The sequence below is a fragment of the Protopterus annectens genome, chromosome 3.part0 (genome assembly GCF_019279795.1).
Source record: "Protopterus annectens isolate FY-2018-M chromosome 3.part0, PAN1.0, whole genome shotgun sequence".
NCBI lineage: Eukaryota > Metazoa > Chordata > Ceratodontiformes > Protopteridae > Protopterus > Protopterus annectens.
In genome coordinates this window covers 1,536,047,415-1,536,070,738 of record NC_056731.1, presented here as the reverse complement: position 1 = coordinate 1,536,070,738, position 23,324 = coordinate 1,536,047,415, and the positions used below count along the sequence as shown (strand labels likewise).

Sequence of the window (23,324 nt, the reverse complement as noted above, 5' to 3'; positions counted from 1 at the left end):
TTCTATCAACTTTCTAAGTTTGAAAGAACAAAATTGAAGATCTGTCTGTGATTTTGGGCCTTTGTCCCCCATTACTTTTGTCTTTGTCCATTTTTCTTATGCTTAGAAGTTGAGAGGTAGGATGTCTACTGCACTTTTACAAGAACAGTAATATAAATGGCATATGTTGCATTTCCTCATTTCATTTCATGTATTGCATATTACCATTTTTTGCTGGAAGTGTCTAAACTCTATAAATGACCAATATGAACTGGAAAATTAAATATTTGTACTTGCTTCTACAAACTTACTTTAAACTGATTTTGATCAGTTTAAAATAGGTTTGCATTCTGGACTCATGGACTGACTGGGTGTATTTATTGAAATGAATTCTGCAGTAATTATTCAGATTACTTCATAACACTGCATGGATGATTCAGCTTTGTCATTGCTATTCATAATACATACCGTACTACAAATAATGATGCAATTTTAAAATGTTTCACAGATAAAAAAATAAATGACTCTGTAATCAGAAACTTCTTCCCCCTGCTGTTTTGTGTACATCTGTGCATCTACATATCTGTTACACCTGAAGAGTGACTGACTGGAAGACATATATCTCTGAAGAATAACAAACAGCAGAAAGAAGAGTAGGGTTGGTGCATTGTTGGTTGTTATTGTTAAAATGTATGCAGAATAATTACTCCCAATGTGTTAAGGTATGTTGAGAATAAAGCTGTTCTTACATACATAAAAAAACAAATTATTGTGCCTTTCCCTTTACACATGATCATTTTTGAAACTGTGAGCCATCTACTGTCTACTAATCTTATCGCATTAGTCATGTCACAACAATTTTACTATCCATGAATTTGTTACAGTTCTCTCAAAAAACAGACGTGTATATGTCTGCATGTTTTAAAGTCACTGCATATTTGACTTGAAGCTTGTGCCCTTAAGTGGAAAGCCCATAGGAAAACAAACTTAAAGCACTGTTATTTTCTGTATGTCATTATTTTTTTTACTATGAAGAAAGTAAAGGTAGTTAATGCCTACATTAGGAATTGTAGCATCCTGAAAAATAAATTGAAACTACTTTAAGGCCAGAAAAATGGTACAGTCAATACTGATCCACGTCTTAATTTGGTTGATACTGACTCCGCCATGCTTTTAATACCAGTTACAGCACAGAAACAGTTACTTTAACCAAAGGCTTCAGGCACCTGCAAAATAGCACATGTAGTCTCATCCATGGAGACTAAAGGGAAAATAGCAATAGGACCAAACATTTCTCTAAAACAGGGCAGAGGTGCAATATACCATACAAATAGTGTACATGTTCCCATGTTCTTCAGATGAGATTGGTGATAAACATAAATAATAAGTGAATTGATATGTATTTTATATATATGTATATATATATATATATATATATATATATATATATATATATATATATATATATATATATATATATATATATGTATATTGCTGCCAGTTAAGGAAAGAACGAGTATCCCCTGCCTATTTCTCATTGATTCTTTGTGTTCTTCCAGAAAACGTAGAGGTATACAAATTAATTAAAGATGGGAATGAGAAATAGGCCTCAGCAAGATCAAAAATATTTTCTTATCGTGACGGCCATTTTATGTAGTATGTAAGAACAACTTTATTCTCAACATACCTTAACAATTTGGTAGTAATTATTTTGTATACATTTTAACAATAACAAGTTCATTTTAGGAAGTGCAGTTTTTTTTTTTTTTTAGAAAACTTACTTTATCTTGCTTTATTTTAGTTCACTCCTGCTTCTACACAAATTAATGTTTTTTTTTCAAAAAGATTATACATGAAAGTAGGCAACTGTGGAATTCAGTCTCAGTCTCAGCTGAAAAACAGCAGCATTTTTTTATAAAAAATTTTTATTGGATTTTCAATTTGTAAAATAATCATAATATTTATAGTCAGAGATTTGTGAACACAATAAATGAAAAAAAAAATTCAATGAAACCTCACACACAAAAGAAAAAAACAACTATTTACGGGAATGTTCATTAACCATCAAGTCATTCAAATAATTATACATTAAATCTAAAATGCAGTTTTTTTGCTTGTCAGGCAGATCTGTACATTTTGTCCATGCATCATAGCAAGAGGTAATCCTGATTGTTCTTGACTTAATTGTAATGATTCCAGGTGGCAGACTTCAGTTGCAATATTTATACATTCTTTGAAGGAGGGTATAGATTCCTTCTTCCATTTCTGAGTTATAACCTTTCTCTCAATAGACCACAAAATTCAATATTACATTTTTTAACAAATATAGGAATAGGAGTGTTAAAAATGATTAGTGATTTAGATAAAACAAATGTATCTCCAAAAAAGCCTGTCAAAAGAGTTTAATGTTATTCCAATAAGGTGTTAAGAAAGTACAGTCAAAAAAGAGCAGCAATTTTTTTTACATCAACAAAACAGACACTGCTTGTCATCCACAGTAATGTATTGTCTCTTCACCATATTTTTTGATTTTTGATTATTTTAGGTTGACTTTTTATAACATCATCTAACATGTCTCAAAGTGATTTGAGTATTTTTGATGTGGATTGTTAGTGTACGGAAACACAGCAATACCATACTAAAAGGATGCAAGGCCCAAACAACATGCCCTACATGAGCCTACTCAAAGCCCGGTGACTGTACTTGGTGTCCAACAGACTGCTAACACGTGCCCTCTATCTGACTTACAAGGGATCCTCCAAACCATTACTGATGGCTACAACATGTATGGAACAGTTTGGGGGGATAGGTATAGCTCACAAAGGATGTGAATATTGGGTAGAGAGGTGTGAAGGCTGCCAGACTAGTCAAATATAATTTGATACATAATTCTGACATTTGTAAATATAAATGTAAAATACAGGCTTGTGTCTTAAATGTAAAGAAATGCTGTTTCAACAATGTGGCAACATTGCCATCTGCTGTAATGAAAACTAAGTCAAGCATTTCAAATCTTTCTTTTGAAATTAAAATTATTTCATCACTGCCTTTGATGTTTTACAATTTGGCTCCAGTCCAGCTAGATGAAGGCTTTCTGCCTACTGTTTTAAAGCTAAAGTTAATGACCAAAATTTACATGTGGAATGTATTTTATTGCTCTAAGTGTAAAATAATGTAAATTCAATTTTTGTGTGGCCTGGGAACCAGGAAGGTGTAAAAGATGATGTAATGTTTAGCAGAACTGAGTTTCAATTTAAACAGTGAGAACCAGAGATTATGAAGCATTTTGATCTTGGACATCTAACTCAGCACTGCCTGTTGTCTTAAGTAAGTTATTTTAGAAGTATGTTTTCTTGTAGTAATAGCTATGAATTAGAAAAATATTAGACTAAGTGTTTTTTCTATTATGTCAGAATTGTACTACTGAATTATTTTAAGTCTCTGTGTAATCTCTGAACTCTTGAATGGCACTGTGGTGTAGTAGTATTGTCTTGTGTTTTTAGTATTTATTATTAAATATTTTTAAACCCTTTTTAACTGTGGCTGGTTTATGTAGAGATAATTTAAGCTCTAGAGTACATTGCATGCTTATAAGTGATCCTGGACTAAGCCCTTCCAATAAGACTTGATTGCTTAAGTTACACTACTATTGGATATTAATATTGCACAGTAATAATTGGACTCCCTTTTAAGGGCCTTTGGGTAGCTGATAATTATTGGCTGGTGGTGCAGTAATAACTACCATATAGTCTGGGTATAGGGGCACAGCTGGAGAATCTGTGTCAGCCTTTCCCAGGAGTGTCTGTGAAGTTGTATAAATACTTATCTCTAAGTGTGTGTGTCAGCTACTTGGGCAGGGATACAGAGCACTGGTTGGACAGAAAGGGTACTGGAGGTTTTAGCTTGCCAGCTAGGCTGAGATCTGAACCCTATAGCTGTGCCAGTGGGGAGTCTTACTGGGGACCTGGGGACCAAGGGAGCGACCAACCCCAAACTGACTGTGATCTCTGTGTGCTCTTAAGGGAAATTGCACTTAACAATGTGTATTTGTTATTCTTTTCTCATATATGAGATGCCATCACTGGTGTTGGTCATGAGAATTGAGACTCCTTGATTTCGGGGCCATGGCATGGGTGTCACATGTGGTTTGCAATGGTTGGGATATCTACAGTACATATTAAGTAGTTAGCAAATACTAATTGGCTTGTAGTGGTGTGGGAAGAGTGAATCCTGGAGTTTATGTACAGTGATCTCTGAAGGTGTTTTGTACTCTAAATCAGCCACACAGTGAATACTCAGAGTTCAGATCACAATAGTTTTAATTCTTTTGTTAGCTTAGTTAGTCAGGGTGAGCAGGCAGCATGTCAGCAGAGGAGTATGGAAAGCTGACAATGAGCCATCTGGTGGAGATGTGCAAGTCTAGGGGACTGGTGCATGGAAACCTGACTAAGGCAGACCTGATTGCAGCCTTGGTTACAGCTGCATCAGAAAACAACATCCAGGAGGACAATCAGACTGGCAGTGGAGATACGATATACTCGGAGAATGGACAGCTCAACCTTTCTGCGAAGGACAATCAGACTGGCAGTGGAGATACAAAATCCTCGGAGAATGGACAGCTCAACCTTTCTGCAGTGGAATTAAAAATCCAGCTGGAGCTAAAGAGACTTGAGTTGGAGGTCAGGCATTTGAAGATAGAAGCCGAAGAAAAGGAGCATCAGAGGAGGCATGAGAGGGAAATGCTGACTCTTCACCAGAATCATGGAGGTAATGGGGAAGGGAGTAATTGGACAGGTGAGTAAATTTCTTCCGCAATTTAAAGAGGGGGATAATTTTTATAGTTTCATTCATATGTTTGAGAGGGTATAAAAACAGTATAGTGTTGACCAAAGGCTCTGGGTATGGTTCCTGACCCCCTTACTCCAAGGGAAAGCTGTAACTTTTCTGTCAGAAATGCCTGACGCTGTCTATTTTGATTATACTGCTGTAAAAAATGTCTTTTAGAATGTTTTAAGCTAACACCTGAAACGTATAGGAAAAAGTTTTGTGAGCATAGATGCAAGGTAGATGAAAGTGTGTGTGAATATGTTGCTGAACTGAGCACTTATTTTCATAGCTGGGTGAGTGGAAGTCAGGTCACCACTTTTGAAGGGCTGGCAGACCTTTTGGTGAGGGAACAAACCCTTAGCACTTTGCCTGAGGACATGAGGACCTGGTTAGCTGATAGACAATGTGCTACTTCAGATGAGTTGGGGAAGAAGAAAGATCTCTACCTGGCCAGCAGGGCAGCCCTGCACAGGAAGGGGACCCCCCAGTACTGCTCATGGGTCTAAAGGAACCCATGGTGGGCAGCACAGACTATCACAACAGAATCTGCCATAGCAGGGGAAGCCACTAGTCCAGGGACACATCCAGGAGCTAGGGTTAAATGTTTTGAATGCAACCAGTTGGGCCATGTGGAATACAGATGTCCATGAAGGCAAGGTGGGGAACCAAAGTTGAGGGAGCCAGTAAGTGGGAAAGACTAAATGCGAATAGTAGGTTGTCTCGAGTCAGCAGGGGTACTAAACTACCATCCTGCAGATGTCCTGAGAGGGAAGGATTTGGACGAGGCAGTACCATGTGCTTATGCAGTTACATGCAGTGAGGCTAGGAGACAAGCATGTGGATCTGGTAGTCTGGGAGAGATGCAGACAAACTGCATACTTGCAGCTAGGACTGCTGAGATTGTTACTTCAGGGAGGGAGCTTCTCTGTAGCAGTGAGACTGAAGGTGAGCCACTAATGCTTGTGGGTACTGATGTTCCCTTGGACAGGGTAACTGCAAATGTAGAGGTGAGTAGTAGTACCCAGGCTGACAGTGAGGCACAGCTGTCAGAGGATGCCAGACTTCATGTGGAAGGGGAGCTGGGAAGGGTTACAAGGAGAGAGTTGAGACAGGCTCAACTCTCAAACCCTACATTGCAAGGCCTAAGGCAGGTAGCCAGGGAGGCACCTGATTCTCAAGGAAAGGGGGAATCTGTATACTGGGACAGAGGGTTACTTTACAGAGAATGGGCCCCTGAGGGAGGGCTAGAAGGTGAGAGAGTACAGCAGTTGGTAGTGCCTAGAGCCTACCATCTGGCGCTTCTAGCCATAACCCATGATATTCCCTTTGCAGGTCATATGGGCATAAAATGTACAAAGAGACATATTATGCAGGACTTCTATTGACCTGGAATTTCCAGAGATGTAACAAGGTAGTGCAGGACCTGTGAGCAGTGCCAAAAGGTAGGCAAGGCAGGAGGCAAGGTGAGAGCTCCTTTAATGACTTTGCCTGTGATTGAGGAGCCATTTCTGAGAATAGCTATGGATATTATGGGTCCTCTGAGTCCCCCAAATTCCACAGGGGAAAAAGTATATCCTAGTGGTAGTGGATTATGCTACATGATACCCTGAGGCAGTGGCTTTGTCCTCCACTGAGACAGAGAAGGTGGCAAATGCTTTGTTAGAGATTTTCAGCAGGGCAGGTTTCCCAAAAGAAATACTGACTGACCAAGGTGCCAATTTCATGTCAGACCTGCTGGCTTGTCTGTGGAAGTCCTGTCGGGTGAAGTACATGAAGACCACCCCCTACCATCCACAGACTAATGGTCTTGTTGAAAGGTTAAACTCTACAATCAAGTCCATGCTACAGGCATTTGCAGATCAGTTTATGAGGGAGTGGGACAAATATTTGCCCCATCTGTTGTTTGCTTATAGAAAGGTTCCCCAGGAATCCACAGGTTTTTCACCCTTTGAGTTGCTGTATGGGCACAGGGTGAGGGGACCTCTAGATTTAATTTGAGATGAGTGGGAAGGTGAGTGTGAACCTCACAAGGAGTCTGTTGTGGCATATGTCCTAAACCTAAGGACATGGCTCAGGGAACTCATGGACTTGGCCCAGGAGAACCTGGCAGAAACCCAACAACAGAAAAAGTTATGGTATGACAGGAATGCTCGAGCTAGAGAGTATGCTGTGGGGCAGCAGTTAATGGTTCTCATTCCTGTCAGACACAAGATGCAAGCAGCTTGGGAGGGTCCCTACAAGGTGAAAGGTAAGTGATGTTAACCACATGGTGGAACTGCTAGGCAGACAGCAGGGGCACAAATTGAACCATGTTAACATGATGAAACCGTACCATGATATGGAGGACCTTGTGCTGAGCATTTGCAATGGATTGCAGGAAGAGTCTCAGGGAGATCTGGGGACTTGATCTCCTCAGTGAGGCTTGGGGTGACACCTCAGTGGAAGGGGTAGCCATGTCCCAGCATCTATCTCCTACCCAGGTTTGAGAAATCTGAGCAGTGCTGCAGGAATTTGGGGACATGTTCACTGGGAAATCAGGGTGCACCCACCTGGTGCAGCACCTGGTGGATACATGACCCCAAAGGCCTATTAGGCAGGCCCCCTAGAGGGTGCCTGAGAGAGTCAAACAGACTCTGAGGGAGGAGGTACAGGAGATTTTGGAACTAGGGGTGATTCAAGAGTCCAACTGTTCCTGGGCTTCCCCAGTGGTGCTGGTGCCAAAATAGGATGGTACCATCGGAAATTAAATAGTCAGAGTTAGATGCTTACCCCATGCCTAGGGCAGATGAGGTCCTAGAGCAGCTGGATGGGGCTAAGTATCTTACAACCATTGATCTTACAATGGCAGGTGCCCTTCACTCCCAGTAATAGAGAGCAGTCAGCCTTTGTGACTCATTTTGGCTTGTACGAGTTCACAAAGATGCCCTTTGGGATGAAGAATGCCCCAACAACTTTCCAGAGGCTGGTAGATAATATCCTAGTAGGAGCAAGACGGTTTGCCCTTGCTTACCTAGATGATATTGCCATCTACAGCTATTCCTGGCCAGAGCACCTTCAGCATGTCAGAGAGGTGCTGGGCAGACTACAGAGGGCAGGGTTGACCATTAAGCCTAGCAGATGTCAGGTGGGTATGGCAGAGCTCTCCTACCTAGGACATAGAGTGGGAAGTGGTAAGATAGGGCCAGAACCTGCCAAAGTGGAAGCCATTCAGGCATGGCCTGCACCTGTTACTAAAAAGCAGGTTTGGGCATTCCTGGGGACAGCAGGGTACTACAGAAAGTTTGTCCCTAGTTATAGTACCATAGCTGCTCCCCTCACAGAACTGACAAGGAAGAACAGGCCAGAAAAGGTAGTTTGGACCCCAGCATGTGAGCAGGCATTCCAGAAGCTTAAAGAAGCTTTGGGAGGACCCGCTGTGTTAGCCAGTCCAGATTACAGCAAAGAATTTGTTGTGCAAGTGGATGCTTCAAACCATGGGGTTGGGGCTGTACTTAGCCAGATTTCTTCATAGGGGGAAGAGTACCCAGTCTCAGTCATAGGCTCCAACCCAGGGAGGAATTCTATGCAGCTGTAGAAAAGGAATGTCTAGCCATAGTGTGGGCACTACAGAAACCTCAGCCTTATCTGTATGGAAGGAAATTCACTGTTATGACAGATCACAACCCTCTAATATGATTAAACATAGCCAGTCAGCAAAATGCCAAGTTGCTAAGATGGAGCCTGGGGTTGCAATCATATGATATGTCAGTGCAGCACCGCAGTGGGATTAGCAATGCCAATTCAGGTGGGCTGTCAATACAGGAAATGGGGTGAGGTACACTCAGATAGACCTAACCCTTTCAAACGGCATTTCTCAAGGGTCACTTGAAAAACTAGCTTGAGTTCTCCAGGGGGGGGGGCGATGTGAAGATTGGGTAGAGATGGGTGATGGCTGCCAGCCTAGTCCAATTGAATTTGATACATAATTCTGGCATTTGTAAATATAAATGTAAAATACAGGCTTGTGTCTTAAATGTAAAGAAATGCTGTTTCAACAATGTGGCAACATTGCCATCTGCTGTAATGAAAACTAAGTCAAGCATTGCAAATCTTTCTTTTGAAATTAAAATTATTTCATCACTGCCTTTGATGTTTTATAATTCGGCTCCAGTCTAACTAGATTAAGGCTTCCTGCATATTGTTTTAAGGCTAAAGTTAATGATCAGAATTTACATGTGGAATGTCCTTTATTGCTCTAAGTATAAAATAATGTAAATGCAGTTTCTGTGTGGCATGGGAACCAGGAAGGTGTAAAAGATGATGTAATGTTTAGCAGAACTGAGTTGAAATTTAAACAGTGAGAACCAGTGATTATGAAGCATTTTGATCTTTGACATCTAATTCAGCACTGCCTGTTGTCTTAAGTAAGTTATTTTAGAAGTATGTTTTCTTGTAGCAATAGCTATGAATTAGAAAAAGATTAGACTAAGTGTTTTTCTGTTATGTCAGAACTGTACTACTGAATTATTTTAAGTTTCTGTGTGATCTCTGAACTCTTGATGGCACTGTGGTGTAGTAGTATTGTCTTGTGTTGTTAGTATTTATTATTAAATATGTAAACCCTTTTCAACTGTGGTTGGTGTATGTAGAGATAATTTAAGCTCTAGAGTACATTGCATGCTTATAAGTGATCCTGGACTAAGCCCTTCCGATAAGTCTTGATTGCTTAAGTTACACTACTATTGGATATTAATATTGCACAGTAATAATGTGACACCCTTTTAAGAGCCTTTGCATAGCTGATAATTATTGGCTGTTGGTGGCAGTAATTACTACTGTATAGTCTGGATATAGGGGCACAGCTGGGGAATCTGTGTCAGCCTTTCTCAGGAGTGTCTGTGAAGTTGTATAAATATTTATCTTGAAGTGTGTGTGTGTCAGCTACTTGGACAGGGACATGGAGCATTGGTTGGACAGAGAAGGTACTGGAGGTTTTAGCTTGCCAGCTAGGTTGAGATCTGGACCCTATAGCTGTGCCAGTGGGGAGTCTTATTGGGGACCTGGGGAGCAAGGGAGCGAATGACTGACTGTGATCTCTGTGTGCTCTTAAGGGAATTTGCACTTTACTGTGTGTATTTTTTATCCTTTCCTCATATATAAGACTCCCTCTCTGGTGCTGTTGGTGAGGATTGAGGCTCCTTGATTGCTGGGCCAAGGCACGGGCGTCACAGAGGATACCATTGCTATGGAACAGATTCCTCATCCACATTAATCAAAATCATCCTCATCCATATTTAAGCACAACTTAGCATCTATGGATGGGAAGCATAAAATTTACCATAGGACTGCCCTCTGTAAATTAGTGAAGAGAGGCAGCTCCTATATCCTTTATCCCATGCACGAGGGGGGGTCCTCTCAAATTATCTATGGTATGATCTGAGTTATTCATTTCAGGGTAATATACAATTATCGACCATGGGATGAGTAAGGCAAATCTATAACCAAATCAGAAAGGTTATTTCAAGCACAGAAATGGAAATAGGCTAAGTTTAAAATGGCTCACAAGGTCAGCTATCCTAATACTTACCTAAGAAACTATGAACATTCTCAAGGAGTGGGTATGTTCTAAAGCTATAGCCATAATGGTATGGGATTCTGCAGCTCTGGTGCCTCCTCCACATCTACAGTTTCTGTCACCATATCATGATGAACATTTTTTTTCTATCATCACAAGAGCACAGTCAACATTTGGTATTTCTTGTATGCTGACACTTTCTCACTCAATGCTTTTAAAGCTTCATGCATTAACCTATGTATAAAGAAATTACAAATGCTTGTTTTAGAATGAACTAATGGAGTCACTTCTATCGACATCTATTTACTGTGGGTAATAAAAAATCTATAATACTTGCTTGTGGTAACTGTTACTTGTATAATATTTCTGTCTGGTGAGTTCTGCTCTGCATTCATTCACCAATTTATCTTTGTTATGCTTTTTTTTTCAGTTTTTCATTTGCATTACCCCTAAGGCTGACATTGGTTTTACGGAATGCATCAGAACACCTGACTGTGCAAGCTTGGTAAGTTAATAAGTGAACACTTAATTTTGTATTTTTTCTGATAGATGTCTAATTTAACTTTGCAATCATTGCACAAAATATGTGATGCAGGACTACACATAATTATATTTGGTAGATTGTATAAGGCAAACAGAATTTGTTAAGTTTAGACTTCTGTCAACACCTTAAGACTCCTGTAAAATGATATGAAATGCTGGTCACATTTCTTTTCTTTTTTTTTTTTTTTGTATTTAAGTTTGTTAAATAAATTCTGTTCCCCTTGGCAAGCTGGTAATGTTGTTTTTATACATAGCTTTAATATGTCACTGTGTTTGCACTTTATTTCCTGTCCTTGCTTTTTTGGCTTTTGCATCAGAATGGCATTTGGAAATGGTCAAGTATGGCCTACTTGAAATACAAGAAATGTAATAAATGACTCCTTGTGTATAGTAAAACTCATCTTGTAAACTATGCAGATCTCAAGAAGATTGTCTTCAGCTTTGTGCTTAGAACAGAGATTGAAAAGAATGAATTGGCTTTACATATGTTTAAGATAAAATTGTCAGTAAAAACAATTTCAGCATTCTTGCCATAGATTATGTACTGATACTGCAATGGCAATGAGAAACAATAAAAGGAAATGCAGTATTTTTTAATGTGAGGGATTAATGAGATGAAACCATCTTATATGGATATGAAAATCGTTGAGACAAAACTTCTTTCATAATGCCTTATTGGAATTCATATGTCTGGGCAGACTTCTGTTACTCACATATTCTTTATATTACAAAACAGTTGGACTTTCCAGTTACTGGAAATTTCTGCACCATTTGACAAAGAGGAAAGCAATAGTTTATTAGACAATGCCACAGCAATTATGGCTACGAAAAAAATAGTCAAGCTGGATTCATAAGGTACGCACATATATGAGGAAGAAGTTGGGGCTGTAACCCTCTGCCTTTCTGAACCCTGATGGTGTATGACCTTGAACTGATGATTACTACAATGAAACCAAAATTATCTGAATTTGACTATGACTGTAGTGCTGCATTCAGTTTGGGCATGTAATAACTTGATAATTAAACCTTAAGCCCACATAATTTTTTGTTAGCAGACTTTTTAAGTAGGTAGTAGAAGAATGCAATACAACGTAAAAGAAATAACACTTACAACCTGCCTTCTAGAATTTATTTACAATAATGATGTATATTTAAGCTCCCATTATAAAGTTATTACATCTACACATTTAAATGCAGCACTGTGCTTATTCCAGACCATGAAATAATTTAAGATTGTATCTCAGCCCTGATACCTGTAGTGCATATGTTGAAATTTCTAGTCTATGCCGCATTACTGATAACATCACTCTTAGCAGTTTTCTTTTGGGTCAGCTCATTCTTCCAGTATTCAGGCTGTTACTACATAGTTGAGAGTTTTCAAAAATATGTACCATCCAATGCAAATGAAGAGTCATTTCAAAAAGTGGTATAATAAGAAACAATATTTTCATTGTACTAAAATAAATAGCTCTACATACCAATCACTTAACTTAGTATTCATTTCAGTTATGTTTTAATCAGTTGACCTATGTGATTTTTTTTTTTATTTAATATTTGGTAATTGAGGTAGAGCAATTTTAGTCTCAACCCAGAAGTATAAAGAAAGTTAAAATGACTTTTAGTGTGAGATAGCAAAAGTTTAATAGAAATGCATGCCTATGAAATACAATTATCAGATATGAAATGTAAAGAGTATATGTGATGGTAATATTGATTATTCACAGTAAATCAATGCAAATCTTACTTAGAAAGTAAGGTGTTTGTGTCATAGCTATAGCTGTCTGCTGTCTAAATGGGAATGATAGGATAGTTGAATAGAGTGAAGGATGTTAGAGTACCTTAGAAGAGGAAGGAGAAGTTATGTTAAGCAAAAGATTATGTGAGTGAAAAAAGTGTAGATTGTGGCAATAGAACATGCCATATGGGCTGCAGTAAGGGTGTTATTAGTAGGGAAAGATATAGTGTTGTAGCTCAGGTTAGGTGCTATAGTTGGAAAACAGGCAATAAAATCTGTTTAATGGAAAGTAGGTGAGCCTTCAGCTGAGTCCTAAACTTAGGATAAGATGAGGTGTCTTTTATTTGTGGGGGGATACTTTCCCTTGAGTTTGTGATCTGCCATAGAAAAGCTGGAGTTTAGTTTTAGGTGGTTGCAGTGTGGGGACAGAGATTGTGGTTTCTGAGGTTGTAAGCAAGCTGTCTAATTAATTTTGCTATTAAGAGAGAGAAGGTCTGATGGACAAGTAGTTTGATTAGTTGGAATTCTTGGAGAGGGTCATCCCTTTGTTGAACATTGAGCCATTTTGTTTTTTTCGGTGTTTTACAGTAGTGTTCATTTTTAGAGACCTAAGAAAATAATCTGCAGATTTTACTGGTTATAGTTTGATTTTTTTGATGCCTAGGCTATGAGGGGAAGGCCATATTTAAGCTGGGAGAACGGAATACCTTTACTTTCTGCTGTACCACCTGATGGAGAAGAAAACTTCAGCTTGTCCATGGTCTTGGCTGTGCTTTCAAAGAAGGGCATGTTTCCTGACCTTATGCACATTTTTACACAATATGCAGAAAAACAAACACAAGTATTATACAATTATGCATCTTTTCAGTCACAAATATGCAATTCACATTCTGCAGAAACTCTTGCTACCTAATTCCTGAATAAAAATAAGTACATATTCTATAAGGTTTATGTGGAGGCCACAGATATGTCACAATGTCACAAAAAATATGTTACAGTTTTCTATGGACTTGCTATTGTAACTGTATAATGTTTTAGGTTCTGTAGTTTGAGCAAAATAATCTTACCTGGGTGAGCCACAACATGGAAAACATAACCTTGGCTTTTGAAGGATATGTTTTCGCGGGTGTGGGGATTCAGGTTTTTTCTGCACCACTAGTATGGGGGCCTTCACCCCCCCCTTAAAATATGTATTATATCTCCAAGATTCTGCAGTCTTAGACTAAAGAAGAACTGCACTCAAACATCTGTGCTTTTCATTTCACATGTTCCGATGAGATTTCTTGCTGTGAACACATGCAGTTCAACCATTTTTTGTGTTACTGTCATTGACTGATGTGGAATTTACCAAATATAATTTCCTTAAAATCATTTGCCTTAAGTGTGCCTCTTTTGCCTTAATGGTGGCCCTTTTTGTAAATTTCAAAACACTTGGATTGCAAGTGACTTTGTCTAAAACAGTCCCAGAACTAGAGAGATTTCATTCTGTTTAGAGAGGTGGGCCATCTCTTTAGTTGGCACAGTATTAAAATATAAATGAACGTCTTTATAGAATTAAGTTTCTAATTTGAGTGAGATTAATAGTATTGCTACAGTTTCACATTACAATCATGATAAAATAAAATCTAGCAAAATAGAAAAAGAGGTAGTTTGGGGAGAGAAGATTGAAACTGAAGTTGACCACATACCTGCAGCTGAGAATGGAAGTGATAAAGATAGAAGTACGTAACTAATGCTGTTCTGAATAAAAGATGTGAGAGCTACACTCACTGTGATCATATAAGAGTTAGCTACTGAGAGTGTTGGTTCATTATGACTGGAAGCTACACTCCCCTGATTTTGAAAGAACAATAGGACATTGTACTAGTGTTGAAGTAGGAATTTAGGGAAATTAGAAACAAAACTTTGGAAACATATGGCCCAATAGTGTATATTGAACAGCAGTTCATTGGGAAGGTAATCCTTGGTGGAGAAATCTGAAACGGTATTAGTTTGCAAGTTGTTTGGATAGTGTGAAGATAAATACTACACTCTGGAGTGGTTTTCCAAGAAGTTGTAGTGTATTAAAAAGTATTATCAGTTGTTTCTGTCTGTTACAGAGTGAGTTGTTGGGAAACCTCATAGGATTATAGTGCTCTTTGTTTCTTGGCGTGCAATGGGATGGGTGTTACAGTAACTTTCTCAGCTAGGGTAGAGCTGCATAGTCTAGGGTCATCCTGTGCATATGAATTATGATTTCTCAGAAACTATGCTTCACCAAAGATCATAACCTATTGAGGTAATAAAGGAATGCTGACAGCAGAAAATAAAATATAAATTTGCATTCCCAGGTGTAAAGGAGATATATTTATGACTAATATTCAGTTGTTTACTAACACCTAAATGAGGATAGAAAAGTTTAAGCAGTTGAGATGCTGTATAGGTTTTACCAGACATGACCTTGCAACCAATCCCATTCACATCCATGGAAGAGGAGTTTTATTTATTTTTCAGTTCTGAGATAAAACTAATTGTTCTTTCCTTGATGGTGCTGGGAAAAATATACTTTTGCACTTAGTAGTGTTCCCTAATGAGAGGAGGGAACTGACTAGAGCTCTGACTGAGCCAGTGTACAAGAAAAAACAAAATGATTGGCTCTCTTTAGCCTTTGTCTTGTCAGATTAACTCATTAACACTTATGCTGTGTGGAATGGCACACCTCTAGCAGCTTACACATCTTGCATTCCAGAGCATTTTCTAAAAAAATACACTTAAAAAGCATGATATACAAATGTATTTTTCTTCAAATATTTTTATTAAAACAAATTGTTGTTTGATCATTACATTAGTACAAAAGATAAAGAACACAATTTGAATAAAACACTCAACGAATGAGGAGCCACCAAGCTGGACAAACAATTCCTTAAATCGCGCACCAAACCATTACTTTATTACTTAAAATAAAAATCAAATAATCCACATAAAATCTTGTAAGCGCTTTCGTTTAAGCCTTCTTAAACTTCATCAGACAATTTAAAAATAGTGACATCATTTCCTTTTATACAATCTAACTCATTTCAATTAAGACATAATTCAATTAAAACATAAAGCTATATTACATAAACAAATTCAGTACATAGTCCGAGCAATCCAGATAATATTAGTGATGTTTCTCAAAACAATGATGTAACAAGTAAGTTAAAGAAAGAGATCAGCTACTCGAGAGCTTTAGTACTCACCTTCACTCAAGAGCATAATCTGATCAAGGACATACTAGTAGATAATTGGACCATATTGCTCGAAGACCCTCATTGTAGAAATCAGATCACTGACAAACCCACAAAAGGCAGAAGCTTTAAAGAAATGTTAAAACACGGAAAGGATTCACACAATTATACATATATAGGCATGGCTAAATGTGGAGCCTGTCATTAGTGTCACAAAATTAAAGTAATTGAAAGTTTCTATATTAGAAATGGGAAGTTCTATTTACATGGTAAATATAATTGTAAATCAAAAGCTGTTGTTTATCTGGCTACATGCAATTCATGCCCAATTTTCTATACTGAAAAACAAAGACATTTAGCTCAAAGAATTTATGAGCTTGAATATGCTATAAAGAAAAATAAACCTAATAATGCACTGGCAAAGCATATCAGTGAAAATAGCAATCACCGGTTTTCTTTTATAGAGACAGACCAGGTGAAAATAGAGGATAAGAGACCTTGGGGCCTTTATTTAGAACTTAAAGAATTGCAATGGCAAATAAGAACACAACAGATACATGGCCTGGAATAAATGAGCGCAGCTCAATTACCCCAGCACTGAAATTGAAAGCACTACAAAGAAACAAAATTGTATGAGTTAAACGGGAGTCAGTAGTGCCTATAGGAATTAGGTAGTAAGCAGTTTAAATAAATTTACATTTGATTCAAATGTTTCTATAAAGCTTTCTAATAAAGATTTTTTTTAAAACGATTTAAAAAAAAAAATTATGTTTAAATATATTTACCATAGAATAAGTTGATCATATGGTATTAACATAAACGAAGATGTGTAGTAATAATCAATTAACTATTTATTTATTTATTCATTCATGTATTTTAAATCACATTTCTAAAAGAGAATATAAATGTATATTTCATACAAGAGGTATCTAGTCTCTGAATGTCCCCTTTTTTATGAAAGTTATACATAATACACATTTTATTTAACCATTCGAATAAGCATACTAGTAACAGCAACATGAGCTAATTAACCAATTATGTTTTAATTGAATTATGTCAACTGAAATGAGTTAGATTGTATAAAAGGAAATGATGTCACTATTTTTAAATTGTCTGATGAAGTTTAAGAAGGCTTAAACGAAAGCGCTTACATGATTTTATGTGGATTATTTGTTTTTTATTTTAAGTAATAAAGTAGTGTTTGTTTGTCCAGCTTGGTGGCTCCTCATTCATTGAGTGTTTTCTTCAGTTGTTTGTGTATCTTCTATTTTCACAATTTTGAATAAGATAAAAAAACAAGCAAACATAACAACTATTTACACTACAGAGGCCTCAATAATTCATAAAATAATATGCCAATAAAAGAAAAAACAGATTTGCTATATAAACATAAAAGGTTTCAGGAAGAGCCAGTGTCTGATCAGAATGTCTCAATAAGTGAAGAAACCTTTGTCACTCTTCTTATGTGCATTAAGAAGACGTTGAGGCATGGGTGTTCATTTAAATAGCTTAGTGTATACAAATACATCAGATGGATGGCAGGAACATTAAATTTAAATGAACTATCTAACTAACTGACTGACTACATACTTGCATTCTTACACTCTGACTGCTCACTCAAAATGGCACTCTTGCTTGCACATGCTCAGCACTAATATGCATGTGCTGGCTCACTGGAAAGCTTCTTAAAGGTATATCACACACACTGATCTACACCGTCCCTCTTTACTGAGCTGTCTCATATAACAACAACATTTGAATAGGCATGCAGTTATATAAACACTAATAAATAAAACAAAGCTCAATGCCAAAAAGTGCATTGTCATCCCCTTTGGCAAAAACTCTGTACCCATGAACTACCACATAGGCGGTAGTCTACTTAACACTGAAAGTGTGATAAGAGACCTTGGACACAGGTGGACAGTAGTCTCTCCTTTGATAATCACATCACCACAGTGGTCAAGAAGTCCTTCTATGTGGCACACCTCATCACAAAAGGTTTCTCATCCAGAAAAAAAGAGGTCATTGTTCCCCTCTGCTCATCACTCATTAGACCCATTATAGAGTACAACGCCTCTTTTGGTATGTACCTCACAAGACATCTACAACAAATGGAAAGGCTGGAGAAATACCTCACAAAGAGGATTACTGGCCTCAAACAGATGCCCTACGCAGACCGTCTCAAAAAACTCCAGCTTTACTCCATTGCATATCGTCTGCTCAGGGGTGATCTCTGCCTAACATACAAAGCTATGTCAAACCCAGAGCTGTTGGACATGCTCCACTTAAAGAAATCCCAATCCCTCTGAGCTACATGCTCTAGGGACCTAAATCTTGTCACCACAATAAACAGAACATGCTGGAGGGATAGATTCCTGTCCCAGAGACTTCCCATACTCTGGAACAGACTACCTATCTATGTCAAACAGAGCTCCTCATTAGCACTCTTCAAGAAAAATCTTGATGATTGGATGGAAAATAGGAAATTCACCCCAGGGATCACTTCTGTGGCTCTGCTTGACAAGGGCACAGGAAAATAATTTTCTTGGGTGGTCGAAAACCAGGGTACCTTTTTGGCTAGGCTTATATAGGCCTTAGGGGCAATAGCCTAGTACCTACCTATGAACCTATGACTCTATGAACACTCATGTCAGGGTTGCCATGTATCTGGAACTAGGTTTTGAGATGTGACCTGATCTTGTGACATAATAGTTAGGATTGGGTTTAGCAACAGGGACACTCATTGGGGAATGTACTGCTTGAGGACTGTCAGTGATTTTCTCAGGAATGGAGATTACTGATGGAATTTTCTCTGCAATAGGAACACTGGACAAGTCACTCAGAGCTAGAGTCTTTGTCACAGGCAAGATGCTATAGCACTGGTTCGGACACTGCTAACAAATGCTTCCAATTTCGTCTGAATTCCACTCCTTGTGATTCCACAGTGTATGATCTCTGCTATTGATACAAACTTTTCACAAATCTCATGCGATCAAATCCTTTTGACATCTGTATTCTCACTGTCTCCCCTTTTTCAATGAACTGAGCAGTTTGCTGATTTTATCATAGTAAGACTTTGAGGACAAATGCTTTTTCAACAATTGGGCTTTTACTGCTTTGTTGTTTTTAGCACATGGAACCAATAAATTACTATTGATTGGTAATGTGGTTCTGTTTTTTTTCTACATAAAGTCTCTGAACAGGTGAACCAAGATGTTTATCACAAGGAATGTTTCTGAGATTTGACAAGTTGAGAAAAACATTAATATTGTCATAACAGCTGTTTTGCACTCTGCACATTCAGTCAAGCCGTTTGACTGAGGGTATTTAGGACTACTTATAATATGAAGAAAGTCCCACTCTTCTGCAAATCTCTTGAACTGCTAACTTGTATAAAAAAAAAAAAAAAAAAAAGCCGGCACCCTGCATGACTGCAGCTACTCTGGCTCGCAAATGCACTACTCACTCCAGCTCTTTTTCTTCAGTGGATTTACTTGGATTTACACATTTTACTGAATTTTTTAATGTTGGAAGGTGTTATGATCATTTTGCTCTGCTGAATCTTCTGCAGTGTGGCTTGGCATGTGAGTGGTTTGCAGGGCTGATGTCTGCAGGCCTTGTGAGGCTTGACTCATTTAATGAGCTGGGAATACTGCTAAAGGTTCATCCAGACTGCTGTAGCTGCTTTGTCTCTCAAATAAACAAAAAAAGTCAATGGAGAAAGCATAGCAGATGCGACAGACCTAGAACAAGGGTCAACAGAGCTGGTATTGGCTTCAAGTTAAGAAAAGCTCCACTCAGCCTGCAATTTCTTCTATGCTGCTGGCTAATGTAAGATCTCTGGATAACAAAATGGACTTTATCAGGCTGGACATTAACATAAACAGTAAGGTAAGGAACAGCTGTATTATTAAATTCACTGAGATGTGGATGGTGCAGTGAGTCTATATGAGAACATCGAAGTATTAAAACTTCGAATGTTCTGATATCAAACACTATTCAGCGAACGCTAAGAATAGCAAAGCTGCAGAACAGCAAATTCTTTCCTCAGGAAATAATTCAGTTGGCCGTTTCTGTGACTTTGCTATTCTTAGCGCTGTGGTGGAAAGTTGCAGGTTGGGTTCAGGTAAGTGTGCGATTGTTTGTACTTTAGGGTTGGGGCGGTTTAAGTGAGTTAGGGTTATGGCGCGGGTTAGGTGAGTGTGCGATAGTGAAGGACCTTAGGGTTAGGGTTTGGGTTAAGGTAAGTGGGTAGATAGTAGTGTATGTTTAGTTTAGTGTAGCGTTAGATGTAGGAATTTAAGTGTGTGTGTGTGGTTGCTGTTTGTTTGATGTGCTTGTGTTGTGTGTATGTGTTTCGGAGCAGCAACTTTTTTCCATGGGAAAAAATTTGCTGTTCTGAATGTTTGATATTTTCATGCTTAGATGTTTTGGGGCCGATGAAATAGTGTTCGCTAATTTCATCTTTCGATAATGTGATATAAACGTGTTGTAGTGGTGCAGCGGTAGCATTGTCACTTCACAGCAAGAGATTCTCTGGTTCAATTCTTGGTGAACGCTATTCTGCATGTCCTCCCTGCATTCATGTGGGTTTCCTCCTGATGTGCCAGTTTCCTCCCACATTAAAAAGACATGCATCTGGAGCGTTTCCCCCCAGGCCTCCACTGAAAATTGGCTTGTTCCAAGTCAAACTTTCCTGGTTAACAAATGTTAAATAAATAAATACATAAATGTGGTTAAATGCAAATATCAGTGACCAAACTGTTGAAATAGGCAGATTCTCCTTATTCAGAGCACACAAGTTACAGGCTCTCAGCGGCAAAACTAAAGGAGGGGTGTCTGTATATACATGAACAACATCTGGTATGAAAACAATGATGTTGTTACTCGCCATTGCTCAGCTGACATTGAATACCTTACAATTAAACGTTGTTTATTCTACTTGCCCAGGGAGTCTTCAACTATCTTTATAACTGCAGTTTACATATCTCCCAGTTCCAAACACTTATGAAGCACTCTCCAGTCTGTACCAGCTAGACTGTGATCTGAAAAACAAGAACCCAGATTGTGTCAACATTTTAGGTGGGGATTTCATTCAGGTCAAACTGAAAACTGTGCTACCAAATTACCAGCAGTACGTAAATTTCTCTACAAGAGGTGAAAACACACTTGATCAAGTGTACTCAAATATCAAACAGGCATTCAAAGCAGTCCCCCACCTCCATCTTGGTAGCTCAGATCACATTTCAATCCTGCTTATTCACACATATAAACAAATGCTAGTAAGAGAAAAAACTTTCAAGAAGCAAATAAGGATCTTGCCTGAAAGAGCTGTCTTGGTTCTGCAAGACTGCTTTGAATGCACTGACTGGAATCTATTTAATGAGGCTGCCACCACAAAGCAATATATTAATTTGGATAAGTACACTGAAATGGTTGTGGGATACATCACAAAATCTATTAAAGATGCCACCATCCTGAAGGATATAGCCATCAGAGCCAACCAAATACCCTGGGTCACCAGTGAGGTATGCGAATTACTGAGAGTGAATAATGCTGCCTTTAAGGCTGGAGACAGAGACGTTTTGAAAAAGGGCAGGGCCAACTTGAACAAAAGTGTGAGAGTAGCAAAACAGGCCTACAGTCTAAAAATAAACCGACACCTCACTGACCAGAAAGATCCCAGGCAGTGGTGGAGAGGGATCCAAAACATCACAGACTATAAGCCACCATCCATGCATTGTGATGATAACGCAGACTTTTTAAACAAGCTAAACATCTACTTCAGTAGATTCCTGGAATCAAACAGAATGTCCCCAAAGAGACTATCCACCAATGCAAATGCCACATCACTACACCTCAACTTAGAAAAGGTACACATGAACCTACATAGGGTTCACCCGGGCAAAGAAGCTGATCCAGATATGATCCCAGGGAGACTACTTAAAAACTATGCTGATCAGCTGACACCAGTCTTCACAGACATTTTCAATATATTTCTCAGCCAGGAAAATTGCCCAAATGCTTCAAGACCACCAACATCATCTGTCTGCCCAAGAAACCATCTCCAGCATCATTAAATGATTACCAGCCAATTGCACTTACCTCAGTAGTGGTGAAGTGTTTCGAAAAATAGTCAAGGATCACATAACATCCTGTCTACCTGCTACATTTAATCCTTTGCAATTCACATACAGGCCACATTGTTCTACTGTGAATGCCATACCTTTAACACTTCATCACACCTTGGACCATCCGGAAAATAAGGACTGTTATGTATGCATGCTGTTCATAGACTTCAGCTCTGCCTTCAGTACGGTAATTCCACAACAACTGCTGTCTAAGATGAGTAATCTAGGCATAGAAAACAAAATATGCAATTGGATCGTTGACTTCCTGACTGAAAGGCCACAAACAGTTAGATCAGGAAAATATCACTCGAGCAGCATCACCCTAAACACCGGGGTCCCACAAGATTGCGTACTCAGTCCAATTCTTTTCACAACTCTAACATATGACTGCACAACTTTGCATCAGTCAAATAGAATCATCAAATTTGCAAATGACACCACAGTAATCAGCTTTATCAAGAAGGAAGATGAGAGAGCCTACAGGGAGGAGGTGAACCAACTTGTTCATTGGTGCACTGACAACAACTTAGCACTAAATGTTGGGAAAACCAAGGAAATCATCATCATTTGTAGGAAGGAGAACCAGCGACACGCCCCTATCATCATCAATGGTGCAGCAGTGGAGAGAGTCAATAGCACCAAATTCCTAGGGGTACATGTTCCGTGAGACCTAAGTTGGGCCACAGACACTTCATACCTTATAAAAAGACCCCCAACAATATCTCCACTTCCTTAGGAGACTTCATATTGATAACCTCCCCCCATATGTCCTACTTGTCTTCTACAGAACCATGACTGAGAGTATACTGACAAACAACATTATTGTCTGGTATGGAAACTGCTCTCAAGCTGATTGGAAGGCTGATCAGAAGGCACTAGATAAGACTGTTAAACAGGCCACAAAATCATTGGCTCCATCCTTCAATCCCTACAGACATATATATGGATATACACCATCCAGCTTATGGACTGTTCAAACTCCTGCCAACAAGGAAGTACTACAGAAGCATTATATGCAGGACATCCAGATTCCATAACAGCTTCTTCCCACATGCTATCAGACTGCTGAACAACAAACCCATAGCCTAACCCGCTAAATGGGGAAAACATTATTTATGCACAATATGTTATTGTTATTAACATAACTCTCTACATAGCTCACTTTATACGTCTCTATCTGCCATAGAAAACTGTAAACTATAAGTTTATAGCATATATTGGTGGTGGGTACGTTTTTTACATGTGTGCCTCTTTATTTATTTAGTACGGTTTGTTATATATCCTTATATTTCTACTAAATCTGTTCCTGTTGTTGTATTTGTTGTGTTTCTACTGTAAAAAGCTTTAAT

General features: G+C 38.5%; 1 protein-coding gene across 2 annotated transcripts in view; it reads left to right on the top strand.

The window, feature by feature from the left end:
* The window catches only part of DLGAP1 (DLG associated protein 1), a 5,750,587-nt gene that overhangs the window by 2,379,054 nt on the left and 3,348,209 nt on the right, over positions 1-23,324 (top strand). For both annotated transcript variants that reach the window (XM_044065573.1, XM_044065572.1), the window contains one exon: positions 10,791-10,865. The gene's annotated coding sequence lies outside the window, so the exon portion shown is untranslated. The remainder of the gene's footprint in view (positions 1-10,790; positions 10,866-23,324) is intronic.